A 16,771-nucleotide genomic window follows, 5' to 3' on the forward strand; every position below is an offset into this window, starting at 1 on the left:
GTAGAAGGCTGGCGGAAGGTGCAGTAACCCTTCGGGTTGGCAACGGGGCAAAAGTTGCTGCTGTGGCTGTTGCACCTACCATCTGCGACTACCGTCTGGATTTAGTTTAATACTTAGAGACTGCTATTATGTACCTGTTGCTAGCAGAAATTTGATTTCTGTTTCATGTCTAGCACAGGAAGGTCATGTTTTTACATTTGACAAAGACTGTTGTTCTATTTATTTAAGAAATAAAATAGTCGCACGTGGTTTTATGATTGACAGTCTCTATTATTTACATATGGATGTATCTGTGAATGTTACCGAGCAAGAAGTGAATGCCAAAGGATCCAAAAGATCCAGAGATGAGATAAACCAAAGGTATTTGTGGCACCTCAGGCTTGGCCATATTGGAGAGGACAGAATGGACAAAATGGATAAAGATGGGCTTTTAGGCTCATTGACTTCCGAGTCATATCCAGTTTGCGAGTCCTGTCTTCAAGGAAAAATGGCAAGACTGCCCTTTGTAGGACATGGGGAGAGGACCACTGAAATACTTACCCTAGTACATACAGATGTATGTGGCCCATTCGATGTGCTAGCCAGGGGACGTTATTCTTACTTCATTACCTTCACCGATGATTATTCACGGTATGGGTATGTGTATCTTATGAGACACAAGTCTGAATCTTTTGAAAAGTTCAAAGAGTTCAAGAATGAAGTAGAAAAACAAACTGGAAAACCTCTTAAGGCTCTTCGATCAGATCGAGGAGGAGAATACCTTAGTGGGGAATTCCGGGACTATCTCAAAGAAAACGGCATAGTCTCACAATGGACACCTCCGGGTACACCTCAACTCAACGGGGTGTCAGAGAGGAGAAATCGGACCCTATTGGATATGGTCAGGTCCATGATGAGCTTCACTGATTTACCTATGTTCCTTTGGGGAGATGCCTTACTCACAGCGATTTATTTATTGAATAGAGTTCCCTCTAAATCCGTTCCTACCACACCGTATGAGATATGGCATGGTAAGAAACCAAGTCTGGGTCATCTCAAGATTTGGGGATGTCCGGCCCATGTCAAGAGACTACAGGCGGACAAGTTAGAGGCTAGGACCATAAGTGCTCGTTTTATAGGATATCCTAAAGAGTCATTAGGATACAATTTCTACAGCTCAGAGGATCACAATGTGTTTGTGAGTCGTCATGCCATCTTCTTGGAAAATCAGTTTATCCTTGATAGAGGCAGTGGGAGAAAAATTGAGCTTGAAGAGAAAGTCTCTGAAAAGCAACGAGTCATGGATCCTATTGAACCCATTCATACAGAGCCAGTACACAATGTCCCTCGACCACCTCGTAGATCTAGTAGGGTCTCCCATCCTCCCGATAGATACTTAGGTATACTAGAAGAGGATACCGAGGAAATGTTCCTAGTGGGAGATAGGGATCACATACAGGATCCCAAAACCTACAACGAGGCGATATCTGATATCGATTCCGAGAAATGGCTGGAAGCAATGAAGTCAGAGTTAGACTCCATGCGTTCCAACCAAGTCTGGACCTTAGTAGACCCACCAGAAGGTATTGTACCTATTGGATGCAAATGGATCTACAAAAGGAAGATAGGTTCGGATGGAGAGGTAGAGACCTATAAGGCAAGGCTTGTGGCGAAAGGGTATAGTCAGCGCGAAGGCATTGACTATCAGGAGACCTTTTCACCTGTAGCCATGCTAAAATCCATCCGAACATTGCTTGCCATTGCAGCATTTCATGATTATGAAATCTGGCAGATGGATGTGAAAACTGCTTTCCTGAATGGATATCTTGATGAAGATATCTATATGGAACAGCCTTTGGGTTTCACTTCCAGTGATGGAGATCACAAGGTCTGCAAGCTGCAAAGGTCCATCTATGGACTAAAGCAAGCATCTCGGAGTTGGAACACTCGTTTCGATGACGCAATCAAAACGTTTGATTTCATCAAAAACGAAGAGGAACCATGTGTTTACAAAAAGGTTAGTGGGAGTGCTGTAGTTTTTCTCGTACTGTACGTAGATGACATTCTCCTGATTGGAAATGATATTCCCATCCTAACCTCGGTCAAGGTCTGGTTGTCAAAAAGAATTCTCCATGAAAGACTTTGGGGAAGCATCCTATATTTTGGAAATAAAGGTCTATAGAGATAGATCTAAAAGAATGCTTGGCCTTTCACAGAAGATGTACATAGAGGAGGTGCTGAAGAGATTCAACACATGAGCAAGATTCCCTATGCATCGACAATGGGAAGCCTCATGTATGCCATGCTGTGTACACAACCTGATATAGCTCTTGCTGTGAGTGTCACAAGCAGATATCAGTCGAATCCAGGCAAAAAGCACTGGATAGCTGTGAAAGAACAGTCTTAAGTACTTGAGAAGAACTAAGGACATGTTCTTGGTCTTTGGGAGAAGATCAGAGTTGAAGGTAGAAGGATGCACACATATTGATGATAGAAAGTCTACATCAGAATATGTGCAATTGTGGTTCAGTAAATTGGAAGAGTTCCAAACAACCGATCATTATAGATTCTACCTTAGAAGTTGAATGTTAAGCCGTATCTAAGGGTGCAGTGGAAACCTTCTGATTAAAAGTTAATTGCAGAGATAGGTGTAATGTCATTAGATGCCATAACACTTTACTGCGATAACATTGGCACCATAGCACAAGCTATGGAGCCATGGTCTCATCAGAAGTCCAAGCACATAGAGCGGCGCTTCCATTTCATACGCGACTATTATGTAGAGGTGCAGAGAGTAGACTCCGCGGATAACGTGGCAGACCCGTTCACTAAGCAGCTGAGTCAGCAAAAGACTGAAGCCCACCTTGAGAAGATGGGCCTAAGATATATGACCAATTGGCTTTAGTGCAAGTGGGAGATTGTTAGATGTATGCCCTAGAAGCCAATTTGGCTGACACATTGTTGATTCTAGGGACATAATTTTGTACTTGACTGTTTATTATTGAATAAATAAAAGGCATCTTTTCATTCATATTATTTATGTGTCTATGAATCGTCCAAGGAATTAATAAGATGATGATACATATTCTCAAGATTTGAGAATTTGAGCCATGTATCATTGGTGATTAATTTCTAAATGCTCCTGATCAAAGGATCATCGCGAGGACGGTGATCGATCCGATCAGTGCACAGATCACTTTCCTTCTGGATGGACGAGACTTGAGTCCACAGTGTAGGGACACTGAAGTGATAGTGCAGGTGCTTGTTAGAGAACAAGGGTACTGAGCGTGACCAAGACAAGAAGTCACTTGGATGTCTATCCACTCGTCAGTGACTTGCTTGATGTTGCAGTAGTGTGACTGGTCCTTTGACCTGCGGTGCTTCGGCTACTCACAGTGAGGTTATTGTAGTTTGACTGCACACATACATGGTCTCTAGCCATATGGGTCCATGCAGTGTAGATTGGCTGCAGTAGGTTCACTGTAGGAGTAGGGTATGCACCTATAAGGAATCTATCGACCTTGATAGAAGAGGAGTGATCCTATGTGATTTGTTAGACTGAGTTCTAAGACCTTGGCCAGGGCAGTAATATAAAGTGGAAAAAGAGCTTTCCACTATCGAACTCAAGTCGAATAAATCTTGACATATGACAGACGATGGGGTTTGACGAGTTGTCCATGACCTCCGTCCTGTAGGGATCCACGATAGTAGGACTGTATCACACGTTAACTGCACCTAGAGGTTCATCATTCCATTCTGCTGGGTAGCCACTACATACTGCTAGGTGTCACTGGTGGATGGTGGGACTCATAGGGATTATCTTGATGATCGATAAACCCTAATGAGTTGAGTTGGAATCGTTCCAACCCATTGAAAGGAGTTTTCAATGATATTGAGATAGAGATCACAATATATCTCACTACCAATCAGAATAGAACCTATGGGGTCACACACACTAGAAGTATTGACCGATCCGATGGTTGAAATCGTGATTAGGAATCACAAGAAATCAATTTGATTGATAAGAAGTTGAAGAAGGAACAAAGGGAATTAATTAATTGGACTTAAACACAAATCCTACTTCGGGTAGGATTCCTAGAGTCCTAATTGGATTAGGACTAGGAATCCTAGTTGGAGTAGGACTGGGATTCTTATTTGGAATAGGATTCCTACAATCCTAATGAGATTAGGAATTTTGAATTGGATTCCTACTTGGAGTAGGATTCCTAGAAATCCTAATTGGATTAGGACTTCGGATTCAAATGGAGTCCTAATTGGATTAGGACTAAAATTAAACAAATCCTAATTGGATTAGGATTCCTTAAGTCTAAATTAATTAATAATCTAATGAATCAACATGACTCCTAATTGGATTAGGATTGAAGAGTTCAATTGAGTCATGGTTCATTCAAGTCCTAATTGGATTAGGACTAGCGTAGATTGAACCCAATATGGTCAATCCTAATTAGATTAGGACTTAACCATAAGAGAGGCACCCAATCCTCTTTGGAAGAGGATTAGGGCAACACAAGGAGGAGGGATCACGCCCCTCCTCCTCTCCTTGTGTGTGGCATGAAGAGAGGGGCCGGCGCCCCCCTTCCCTCTTTGGAAAATTGTCTTGGAGCTCCTAATTGTTAGGAGCTCCACTCCTTATAAAAAGAGGACTAGGGCCGGCCCCAAGTAAGAAGCTCTCTCCTCTTCCTCCAAGCCGTGGCCACCCTCTCCCACTCCTCCCTTGGTTCAGCCGCCATCAGCAAAGGGAAAAGAAGAGGAGGCGTCTCCCTCCTCTTGGTCTTCATCCTTGGCTTCAGCGCGTACGAAGAGAAGAAGGCTGCGAAGGGATTTGATCTTCTTCCTCTTCTTCATCCTTCTTCTTCCTCCTCTCAAGTGCAATCAAGAGTTGATTGAAAGAGAGGACATCAGCCATCAAAGCTATCTCTGCAAGGGAGCTAGCACCCCGGTGAGATAGAGAGCTTGGATCGGATCCTGCTTCGTGTGGATACCCGTAGAGGCCGGACGTTTGAACGGCTTCAAGCGAACCCTCTTCCAAAACCACGAATTCAGATTTGCGGTGATTATCTACCCGCGCAAGGTGAAGATTTGATCTTCCTATTAGTTTTAAAAGTTTTAATTCTTACCTAATTACGAAAGGTCTCGAAACAACGTTCATGCGATGAACGTCGATCCCGCACATGCCCCCTTTCCGCTGCCATCTGATTTATTTTTGAAATATCAACGGCATGGGCGGGTTCCCAACAGGGACAAACTGATGCAACAAAGATGTAATCTGATTAATCTGAGCCCTCAAAGATTGCATCTCTGTCTGGTGGCTCTGCTTCGACTCTTTTATCTCTGCCTTCAGATCATTAACCTCTGCAGTGCTACTACTCTGTCTAACATCTTGAGTATATCTATCTACTGCAGACAACTGAGTGGGGGTAACTCCAACGCCATAACCCCTCACTCGACCATAATGCTCCGAGCCCATCAATTCGGTAAACACCTAAGCTTCGACACCTCTGGTGTTGCCCGATTGAAGATGACTCTCCGATACGCTCTGAAATAAGGGATGTAGCTCTGTCCTATATCTCTCAAAAACAATCAAATTAATTTTTGAAAAATTAAAATATATAAAAAATCATTGCAGAAATTATTAATAAGTACATACAACTATATCTCTCGACTCCTCTCGGACAAAGCAGCCATCTCGGTGGATGTGAGTCATCTTATAGAACTCCACCTCACCAGGTTTCCTCCCATGGTCTTCCATCTACAACAAAAAGTATATTGGAAGAGTTTCATCTTATAGAACTATATCATGATACATGCTATATGATACAAGAGTTTCAAAAAGTTTCAAAAAAACTTACGAATTCAGCTCTGAGCCTCGCATAACTCTTCGAGCCTGAAGTGTGAGGAATTGTCTGAGATGCTCGTGCGGCTCGACCAATGTCAGAATATGTCTACCACGAAAAAAGTAAACATTGTAATATATTAAATATATTAAACATTATATAAGGTATTGAGAGAGAATACACAACCTGTCCTCTCTCGGAAAACCAATAGTGAACAAGCTCCCTCCACTGATGATGGTATACTTCAGGAGGACAAACACGAGCAACCTCCTCCTCTGTCATACCCTCGCGCTTCCAGTCGGCCTTCAACTTTGACTTATATTCTTTCCATTTGCGGTTGAGGGACTTTAGCACCCAATCATGGCTCTCTGGAGGGAGCACAAACTTTTTCTACACCAAAATAAAGAATGTTATAATAATATTAAATCGAAAAAATTAAATTTATAATAGTAAGCAAATTAACATACAGTAGCTATCAAATTAACAATATTAAATTCAATTCTTTATCTGTACAAATTTAAGAAGCTCAACTTTATAAGAAGGAAGCATATCATTCTACTTATGATAGTTGAGCGGACACAACTGACCCCTACGCGCAACTGATCCTAAGAAACTTGATAAAAGGCTTCCAGCCCTCTTGATGGGCTGCCCTAGTTCGTTGCATTCGACGACCATCTTCTCATGCCTCACGAAGCTGCCACACATCCCGTGCTCGAGAGGAACCCCGTGTCAACCTCACTCTCCCTTGTTCATCTATAAAAAATAATAATTAAAACATTGGAGGCAAATTAATTAAAATAATTAGATTGTAAATGAACTTAATATATGCACTTTAAATCAAATTACCTTGGATATGCAAGTCATCCATAACCTCCTGGCCTGGATGTTGCTGAGACTGGAACTCATGCTGAGACTCGAACTCGTGCTGCTGGGGCTGCTGGGATCGCATGGACTGAAGCAGAAGAAGATCCCACCCGAGACTGCTGGAACTCCACATCTCTGAATCATTTTCCTCGGTGCATTTTGTTAGCTAAGCAATACTTAAGCAATTGAAATCTGTTTAAAATGCAAGAAGTTAAAAAATGCAATTAATAAATAGGGCATTTTTTTCTACTTCTGAATCAACAACAGTAATTGTGAAATGTGATGCGGATAACTTCACGGCTCTTTCTTACTGCAGATTCTTTGTACAAAGAACAAGCTCATCTACCAATCTGAGCAGAAGAATAACAAGTCAGCAGGAGCTTCTATTTCAACAGGAATCTACAACTAAATAATTAGCAGGACTATCTAAATTATAAACGAGATTAAAATACAAAATATTTTCACCCAAGATTCAATCAAGAGTTTCAAGATTTCCATCTTGTTTCCTGATGGGAAGGATGGGCTTGCCAAAAGGAACTAATACAGATGGAGACAATTAACACCAAGTAAATTCATCCCAAACGTAATTATATACCATTCGCTTCTTCCATGATAGATAATATTAGATACATTTATATGTGCTTGTAAACTTGTGATAAACCTAATAAGCAGAATAAACTTTGGGAGAACAAAGGAATGATTATATACAATTAGATGGACACCGGCTGAATTTTTGAGCAATCTCAAATTTTCATCTGAATAGAGTTGTAGAAGACAAAATCATATCAACATGAACAGTTAAGCATAACCTTTCAATATACGTGGTGAATTTCCAGATCCATGTTAATTTAAATTGTATGTAGCCGTTCAAGAACCTGCAAAATGATGGGATTGGTTCAAAATATTCAACCATCCAAATCCACCACTAAACTCCATATTGTTTACAAACACCAACAAGTACTGATCAATTATCTCCTTGTGCCGCAAAAATTGGAAAATAGAGGAGCAAGTACCTGTCTAGCACTGCACCATTGCTTGGGAACTAACAGTACATAATAAAAGGCAAACGATAACAAGAACACAGTACGTAATAAAAGGCAAATGATAACAAGAACACAGTACATAATAAAAGCCAAATGATAACAACAACTTATAACCCCAAACAATTGGACAAGGCATGTCAGTTATGGTATGATCATACTCCAGGTCCAGCTGCCTAATGCTTAATGGTTTCTGTTTGCCCCAAAATGCTCGCATGCAAAGCCTATGCCACTTTACTATAGATAAAAGAAAGTTGTTTTAGTGCATGGTACCTCTATATGCTTATTGAGAGCATCCATGTGAGTTTATGAACATAAATGCATGCATACATTATGGCGTAACAAAGTATATAATGCCACTTTACTGGTATAGATAAAAAAAAATTGTTTTAACGCATGGCACCTCTATATGCTTACTGAGACATCCATGTGAGTTATGAACATAAATGCATGCATACATTTGGCGAAACAAAGTATACCCGTGTCATTTTTATTAGACAGACCAATTATTGATATAATATATGCCAAACAGCAGATTATACTTTGTTGTTCTTTATAATCCACAAACATCAAGTTTCTAATATGTTTTAAATAAATTGAGCATATCTTAATTATGTATTTAGCGTCCACCACTCACAAAAACCACCATATACATGTAAATACAAACAAATAGACATATACATACCTTTGAGAGAAAGATTGACATCGTCCAGTCCTACATAAATGCATACAAACATACTACATTCATACAAATTTTGAAGAAGCCGATGATTAGTATTTTGAAGCACATCATGACATCAGCAGAGCCATAGTGCAGCAGGGACCATGCACCAGTGTTACTACAATTAAATGATCATATTCTAAAATGATCTGAGCATTAGAATTTCCAAGTAGCATTACTTGAAAAATTAAGCATGGTTTCAAACATGGACCAAAAATTGTTTTGCTGAGTCTGGCTGGTTTCTAATAAAGAAACAGATTGTGAGAACAAAGTGTCATGAAGGAAATTATGGTACCAACTATTAACAAGGATGTGGTAATCTTCTTGCACAGTGAATGGAATATCTAGTAAGTTTTCTACTAAAAAGGAAGAGTCATACAACAATTACCTCACCCTCGTACGCATGCAGAGCATCGGAAAGAATGACTTAGAAATAAAGCAAACTGGTACAATATGCAAAGAGAAATTCTGAATCAAGGTTTGACTCACTTTTTTTAGCGAGCTTTAAATAAAGTTCTGTCTAGCAACCTATTGCATGTGAAAATAACACTGGATCATTCATTACACATGACAACATAATATCTTGTAATTATGAAAGGAGAGAATCCAAAATAACATACTGCAAAGCTAAGGGAATGATGATTACAATAGTTCTTCTTGCTCCACGAGATGCATGAGATTTGCTTAATAGACTATTCCTAAGCCCCCTGATAGCACTGAAGTATATTCCAAATATTTTACTTATGGTTAAACAATTTGCCAGTACCAAAAGTAAGCAATAAACAAATTCATACGCTACTAGTAGAAAAGTCAGTATCGGTAATATAGAAACAGACTAGAAAATTTTTCTTACCATTACGAAACTATACTCTTTCATTGTCCATCCAGTCGGCATAATATTAAAGGCATACACTGAGTATAAGTCTCATTATCCTCCTCTTCCAAACTTTTTTCTAATCATACAAGTCCCTAGGTTTAGTCTTTATGACAACAGACCAATCTTTATCTTTTGAGTCTTGTACAAAACACTTGTCGAGCTTGAGATGAAAAATAATGGGTCATCTTTCAATAGCACACCGGTATGTATCAACTTTGAAAAATTTACAAGTGTGAAACGATTTATGTCTTGTCTCAAACTCTAGATGAGTTATATCCACCCAATCACATCGAAATAGTACTACTAAAGTTTCCATAATAATCCAGCTCATAAATATCCTTCAGTGCACCGTAATAAGTTTTTCCCTCCGCATCAACCATAACCCCACTGTTTTGGGTTTTCTAAATTTCTCACGTTCTTAGTATGAAATTTGAAACCATTTATAATTAACCCATCATATCTGTTGATAATATTATTCGGACCTCGAGCAATGACTATTAATTCATCGGAACAATTTTCCTCCATCATCGTGGCACCTAAAAAATTATAGAAGCAATGATTAATTATTCAATGACAATGTATTAAAAAATTGTGAAAATACCTAATGTATTAAATGTCTAACCTGTTTGAATAGCCATTCAGGAAATAACTCAACAACCATCTTGCTCAATCCTTGGGGTAGGACGAATGTATGTTGATGCTCGCTGAGTTACTAAAAATCTCTGCACGATCAAAAACTCTTTAGCTAAGCATTTATATCTGATATGACAGATAAGAAGATACAATCATACTAACCTGCGATACTCGGATATTATCACTGTGAAGTAACACATAGCGATGTGCTTGTGCTAATAATTTTTGGTCAAGAACAACACTTTTAACTTCCCAAAACTCTTCCGCAGATGAAACTTGTAAATTCTGCATTCTCTACAATATCAAATTCCTTGGAGGTCGATTGAGAGCATTTCAACACCTTCGAGATATCTTGAGCAAAATTCAAACACTCCTCAGAAATATATCCTTCAGCAATCGAGCCCTCGGGATAGGCTCGATTGCGTACATAATCCTTTAAGCGCATCAGAAACCTTCAACGAAAATTTTTAAATCAATATCAACACGATATGATTTATAAATATAGATATTAGAGTTTAGCAAAATCACCTCTCAATAGGATACATCCATCGTATTGAACCGGTCCACCAAGTTTAGCTTCCGCCGCTAAGTGAATGAGTAGATGAACCATAATAGTAAAAAATCCGAGGAAAGATCTTTTCCTATGGCATAATGTAAGGGCAACATTAGACTCCAATTGATCAAGCACCCTAGGATCAAGAACTTTTGAACACAATGCTTTAAAAAATGATGACAACTGAGAAACAATTACAAGAACTTGATTCGCCGTTGATGATCTTAAAGCCAATGGAAGTATATCTTGCATCAAAATATGACAATCGTGACTTTTAAGATTTGAAAGTCTTCGCTCTTTAAGATTTACGCACCGTGAAATATTCGATGCATACCCATCAGGAACCTTCATATTTTCAGAACCATTAGAAAAAGATCCTTATTTTGAGTAGACATTGTGTAACATGCAGGAGGTATAAAAATTTATTATTAGAAAGACTCTTTCGGATGAAGCTCTGTCGTAATGCCCATATCTTTCAAATCAAGACGCGCTTTCAAGTTGTCTTGGTCTTTCCATCAAGATTTAACAATGTTCCAATCAAGTTATCAAACATTCTTTCTATGTGCATGACATCAAGATTATGTCGAAGAAAATTATACTCCCAATAAGGTAAATCAAAAAAAAACTCCTTTTTCCATAACTGTTCTGTGTAGAAGCAACCAATGTTCATCATCATTTCCTGTCCATATGCATTGTCATCATTCTCAAAAAATTAGCATCCTCTAAAATCTCTGATATTAACCCTTCATTTAATGAGCTACCAACATCCTCCTTCCCCTCTTCTTTAAACATTTGGAGACCTTACCAGGTATGTAATTTGTGCCATGCATTGTCTAAGAACTTCAGTACCAGTTGGTGGAATAGTGGCAGAACGCAACTCTGGTACTATCAAACAGATCATTCTGAAATTGAAATGGATGGTTTGGTTCTAACCATCGACGATGGCCCATATAACAGAACTTTCCTCCATTTTTTAACCAATATGAATGGGTTGAATCTCCACAAGAAGGACATGCAATACACCCCTTAGTGCTCCAACCGGATAAATTAGCATATGCAGGAAAATCATTAATAGTCCATATAAGAGCTGCACGCAATTTGAATATTGACCAGTAAAAGCATCAAATCATCAATACCTCCCATAACTGTTCAATTCCTCTATTAAAGGCTGCAAAAAAACATCAATACATACCTGGGCCTTATCACCTGAATAAACCATTGACAAAATAGGAAGACTGTTCATACACATCCATGGTGGTAAATTATATGGAACCAAAAATAACCGGCCAGTGCTGTATGTAGAACCATAGTTCGAAAGGATTAAACCCATTAGTACCAAACCCAGTCTGACACTGCGAGCATCAGAAGCAAATTCGTGATGCCTATCATCAAATGCTTTCCATGCTAAACTATCTGCTGGGTGTCGTAACATTCCATCTTTTGTACGGCCTTCGCATGCCATCTCAATAGAGGAAGCCGTCTTTGATGATGAACATTCTTTTCAATCTAGGTATGAGAGAAAAATATCTCAACACTTTAGCCGGTCTTTCTTAGTCTGTGCAGCATCCACTTCATTCAAAAAATCATGCTCATCTTTAGATTCTCCCATCGTGAAGATCCACATATTGGCACGACTCTTCGTAATATTTCCACCACGGAATAAAATACAGTCATTCGGACAACTGTGTATCTTCTCGTATCCAAGATCCAATTCTTTTACTAATTTGGCTTCATAAGAAGATGATGGCAAAGTAACGCCTTCCGGAAATGCATCATTTAATAATTGGAGAAGCATAGTAAAAGACTGCTAGACCACCCATTCAAATACTCAAATGGAATAAATCACAAGAAAAGAAATCTTATAAAATTCTTACAACTCGGATATAGTTCTTCATCACAAGATTTCAGCAAGTTATGATACCGAGCTGTGTCATCATCAGAGGTATATGTTCTTCAACATGCATAAAATCAGTTGTTGTAACGCTCATCACCTATTTCAGTTGCTTCTTGTCCTCCACTAATATCTGTTAAATTTCTAATACTATGTCCAAGAGCATCTCTGAGTAAGCCCCTTATATCATCTTCTCCTACAGGTTTTTTTTCTGTATTACTGGATGCAAAACTAGAGGTGTCTTCTATATACGAGGGTTGGTTACATGGAGATGACAATATCAACTCTCCATGAAATACCCATTCAGTATAATCTCTTGTAAAACCATTCCACACTAAATGTTCTTCAACAGTTTTTGGAGCAAGAGAAGAAGCATTTACACATTTTCGACATGGACATAAAATCTTCCCATTCATATTAGATTTCTGAAAAGCAAATTTAATGAAATTCTGAACTCCATTCAAATATTCGTCACTGTATCTCGGCTTATTCATCCAACTTTCGTCCATTCTAAGAAAAAACAAGGTAAATGATACAGTCAAAAATATGCATGCGTACACTAACTCAAGCAAAATTAAGTTAAACAAATAGCACTTAATCAATTAATTCAATGGTTGCATAGCCTACATTTAAGAGCTATATATATGTATTACAATATGTGATCCGTATTAGATACCGGTATTGAATCGGTATGGTACGGTACGCTCCAACCTTACTTATAATCCTTATCTTGGATTTGTAGCCTTATCTTGGATGATCACTATTATTGTGATTTTCTTACCATATAAGCCTAATGCATCTGTTTCTCAACCTTACTTACCATGAGAATGTATTGACTTATTGTGAAACCTGTTAATGACAATGGATTTGTTGCTGGTGTTTAAATTGTAATCATGTTCTTCCTATATTGTAATTAGACTGATGTCTATTTATAAAGTCAGCTTGTTACAATGCCAATTTATTACAAAGCCAGTCTGTTACAAAGCCAATTTATTGCAAAGCCAGTCTGTTACAAAGGACAATCTGTTAACACAAAGCATATAAATCCATGTTGAGACAATCTGTTACAAAGGACAACAATCCATGTTGAGGCTAAAAGGGCATATAAACACCCTTTCATTGTTGGATTGATGCTTAAAAGGCAATCTGTTAACTGAATATCTATCATTACAAGCCACAGCTGATTAAAAACAGCTTTCAAGACCTACTAATTAGTTCAAGGCATTACAGTTTGCTGATTGTAAATAGCTTGCTGTTCAATCTAGCTACCATTACTCAGTTCCATACATGAAAATCAATCCAGCTAATGGCTGCATATAAGAATCACTTTACACATCTACTAATAGAACCAATATGCTTTTATTTCTGCTTTCACTAAACAAATTCAGTTCCATGGATGAACAGACTCATATCTGTTAGCCTAAACAAATACAGTTCCAATACAATCAATTCAATGCACATTTTTCTTTGTTTATCACAAAATAAAGTGACGACTATTACATTGTGTATCACATTTACAGTCATATGACACTGTATCCATACATGAACAAACTCATTTCTGCTTTCTTTGAACCAATATGCATTGAATTGTTCAATAGACAGAGAAATATTCGAATAGCATATTAGCTAACTACAAGACTGTAACTAATATTTATCAAGCCTTAACATGAAGTGCGAGAGAGAAACATTCCATCTCATGATTCTTTTTAATGATTGTTGCTAGTTGTATCTTCTTGCTATGTTCTTTTTAATAAATAGCTATCAAGATGAGAGAGCAAAATTAACAAGCAGTATGCATAAAATAGTGCCTAATAAAAGTTAATAAATAGTTACAAAATAGCAAAACAAATGCATAATCTAATCGGACAAACTCAGTGAGTAAGAGAGCAAACGAAACCATATATTTCCAAGACTACCACCTCAAAACTTAGAAAATAAGCTAACAAAGCAAAGGAAATGCCAGAATCTGTACATTTACAGAGAATTCTAAAGCATAAACCGGAGATTAAAAAAGGGAAAGAGGGAAACGAGTTCTCAAGTACCTGATAAGAGAGCAAGTCTTCCTTTGATAACTTTCCCAAATTTCTAAGCCAACGAAGAGATCTGAAGAGCAGTAGATCTAGATCTGAAGAGCAGTAGATCTCAAGTACCTAATACAGTAATGAATGAACATTCCTAAAATAAGGAGACAGAAAGAGAAAGATATATAAATATCTCCAGGCAGAGCTCTCTCCTTCTGAAAAAGAAGAAGATAATCCTATGATCCTATGATCGAAGCAAGAGAAGAAGATAATCCTTGCCGGCTCCAAACTTCAAACGCCGTGTGAGTGCTCTGCGGCGGAGGAGGAGGAAGTCGTCCACAAAGAGGAGGCCAACGAAGAGGGGAGGAGGGGAAGGAGATGCGGCGGGAGATCGGTGAAAAGGGCTGAGGACGGAAGGGGTCGGTCGCCGGAAGGGGACGGAAGGGCTGAGGATTTAGGGCTGTGGCCTGTGGGGGGAGGGGATCGATTAGGTCTTGTGGTGGGAGGAGTGAAGTCCGACGACGCTTATAAGCGTCATCGTATTTTTCTATGCGACGCTTATAAGCGTCGGTAATGGTTTTTTTTTCCCCGACCCTCTTTACAAGCGTCGGGGGTTACCGTCGGGAAAAAAAAAAAAATGCCGACGCTTTCATTTAGCGTCGGCAATATAGAGTCGCGACAGCCCTTAATTGTTGTAGTGTTCTGCGTCGTCGATGCCCCGGAGCAACTCATATATCCTTTTTCGCCCCAAGTGGTACCCATGAATTCTTGAGCACCAATATTTGGTTCCATCAGTTGCTGTCCATAGCCACGACAGTGACAGCATGGTCCAGATCAGTTCCGCAATTACCCATGAAGACGTTCGCCGGAGTAAAACTGGAAGTCTTTCCCACTGCCCTCGATGGCAACGGAAACGGGCTGTTTTGCGACTGCTTGTAAGAGCGATGACTCGCTGTTCCTAGCACGTCTTCGTAGCCGCTGATAGTGGCTGCAACGGATGAACTTTTATTGGTGTCGCAGGTTCCTTCCTTCGCCACGTAAGGATAATTAGCTTCCGGTCGTTATCCCTTTGTTGCTGATGATGTACTTAAATGCATCATCCATTATGCCCCACCGCATCCTCCATTCACCTTGTCGCATCCACAAGTTGTTGCTCTGATAAGGAGGTCAATTTGCCAGTGCTGATCTGAGCGATCCTTCAGTAGCCGCGACGGCAGAAAATGCCCAGCAACATCCTATTTATTTTATTGATTAGTATGATTTGTTAGTCAAGCACTTAAGTACGTACGTACATCAATTCATTCTTCGAAAGAACTACAATCGTACGTGCATGTATCTTACCCACATTGGCCTTGATCCTTGATGGGAGTTACTGCTCCTTTAACTCCTCCAGTCCACGCTAGGAGGCACGTCGGTCACGTTGCATATCTGAAGTTCTGTCCGGTGCACGCATCGGCTTGGGCTTAAATCCAGTGTAAGAAGCCCTGAACTCCTCGGTGGTGAGATCGGCAAATTGGTTGATGTTGAGCTTGTATTTGCGATGCCCAGCTTGGTTCGTGGATTCAATGTAATCGACGTTGGCTTTGAAGATCTGGAAGCGGTGCTCCTTCTCTGCTGCATCTTTGTACACGCGCCCATACTGCACCATCCATCGCTCGTGCCTCGCGGCCATCAGACTGTCGCCGATGGTGCGGGACGCATCTCTTGGGGAAAAGCCCATGAAGAACAAGGCAAGTATAAGCCATAGGCATTGGTGGTGGTAGAAGCCATGGTCTTGTGGTATATTATGGTGTTTGCTTGATGCAAACAATAGGTGTCGAGCCGGGATTATATAGAGGTTGTTGGCTTGGAAGGAGGTTTGGATCCTGACGGACGGCATCGCGACGGGTATCGCACGTTTTCCAAAGAGTGATGAGCGGCCTGTTTGGACGGACTCTTGTTTAATTGTTTGCTGGATTCTGCAGTTTGGGCCGTTCATCACGCTTCAATGCCGCAAAACGACATGTGGAAAGACTTCGGGAATGGTGCAACTAAGTGCCCATTTAGCACTGGGGAGGGTGCGGGCGGTGAGCTCGGGTTTACACGGAGGTTTGGCTTAGCAGAAGAATCCTGAAACTTTACGTGTGCTCTTAACTCGCATCACACGTCTTGCAGAGCGTGATGAGCGGTAGCTGATTTGTTCGAGCATTGACGGCTATTGTTGTGTGAAGCGCGTGATGCTCTCTAGAAAACGTGTCGTGCGCTTCGGAAGAGACGGCTCGCCTGGTGGGCCACAATATAACGGACCCAAACTAGCATTGCGCACCCAATTTCGGCCTGGGTTGCTATCAGTCGCAT

General features: G+C 39.8%; 1 pseudogene; it reads right to left on the minus strand.

Annotated features, from left to right (window-relative positions):
* Positions 1-16,173, minus strand: part of LOC120104011 — a 36,555-nt pseudogene extending 20,382 nt beyond the window's left edge.
* Positions 16,174-16,771: the final 598 nt, after the last annotated feature.

This window comes from Phoenix dactylifera, unplaced genomic scaffold (genome assembly GCF_009389715.1).
Source record: "Phoenix dactylifera cultivar Barhee BC4 unplaced genomic scaffold, palm_55x_up_171113_PBpolish2nd_filt_p 000139F, whole genome shotgun sequence".
Classification (NCBI taxonomy): Eukaryota; Viridiplantae; Streptophyta; class Magnoliopsida; order Arecales; family Arecaceae; genus Phoenix; species Phoenix dactylifera.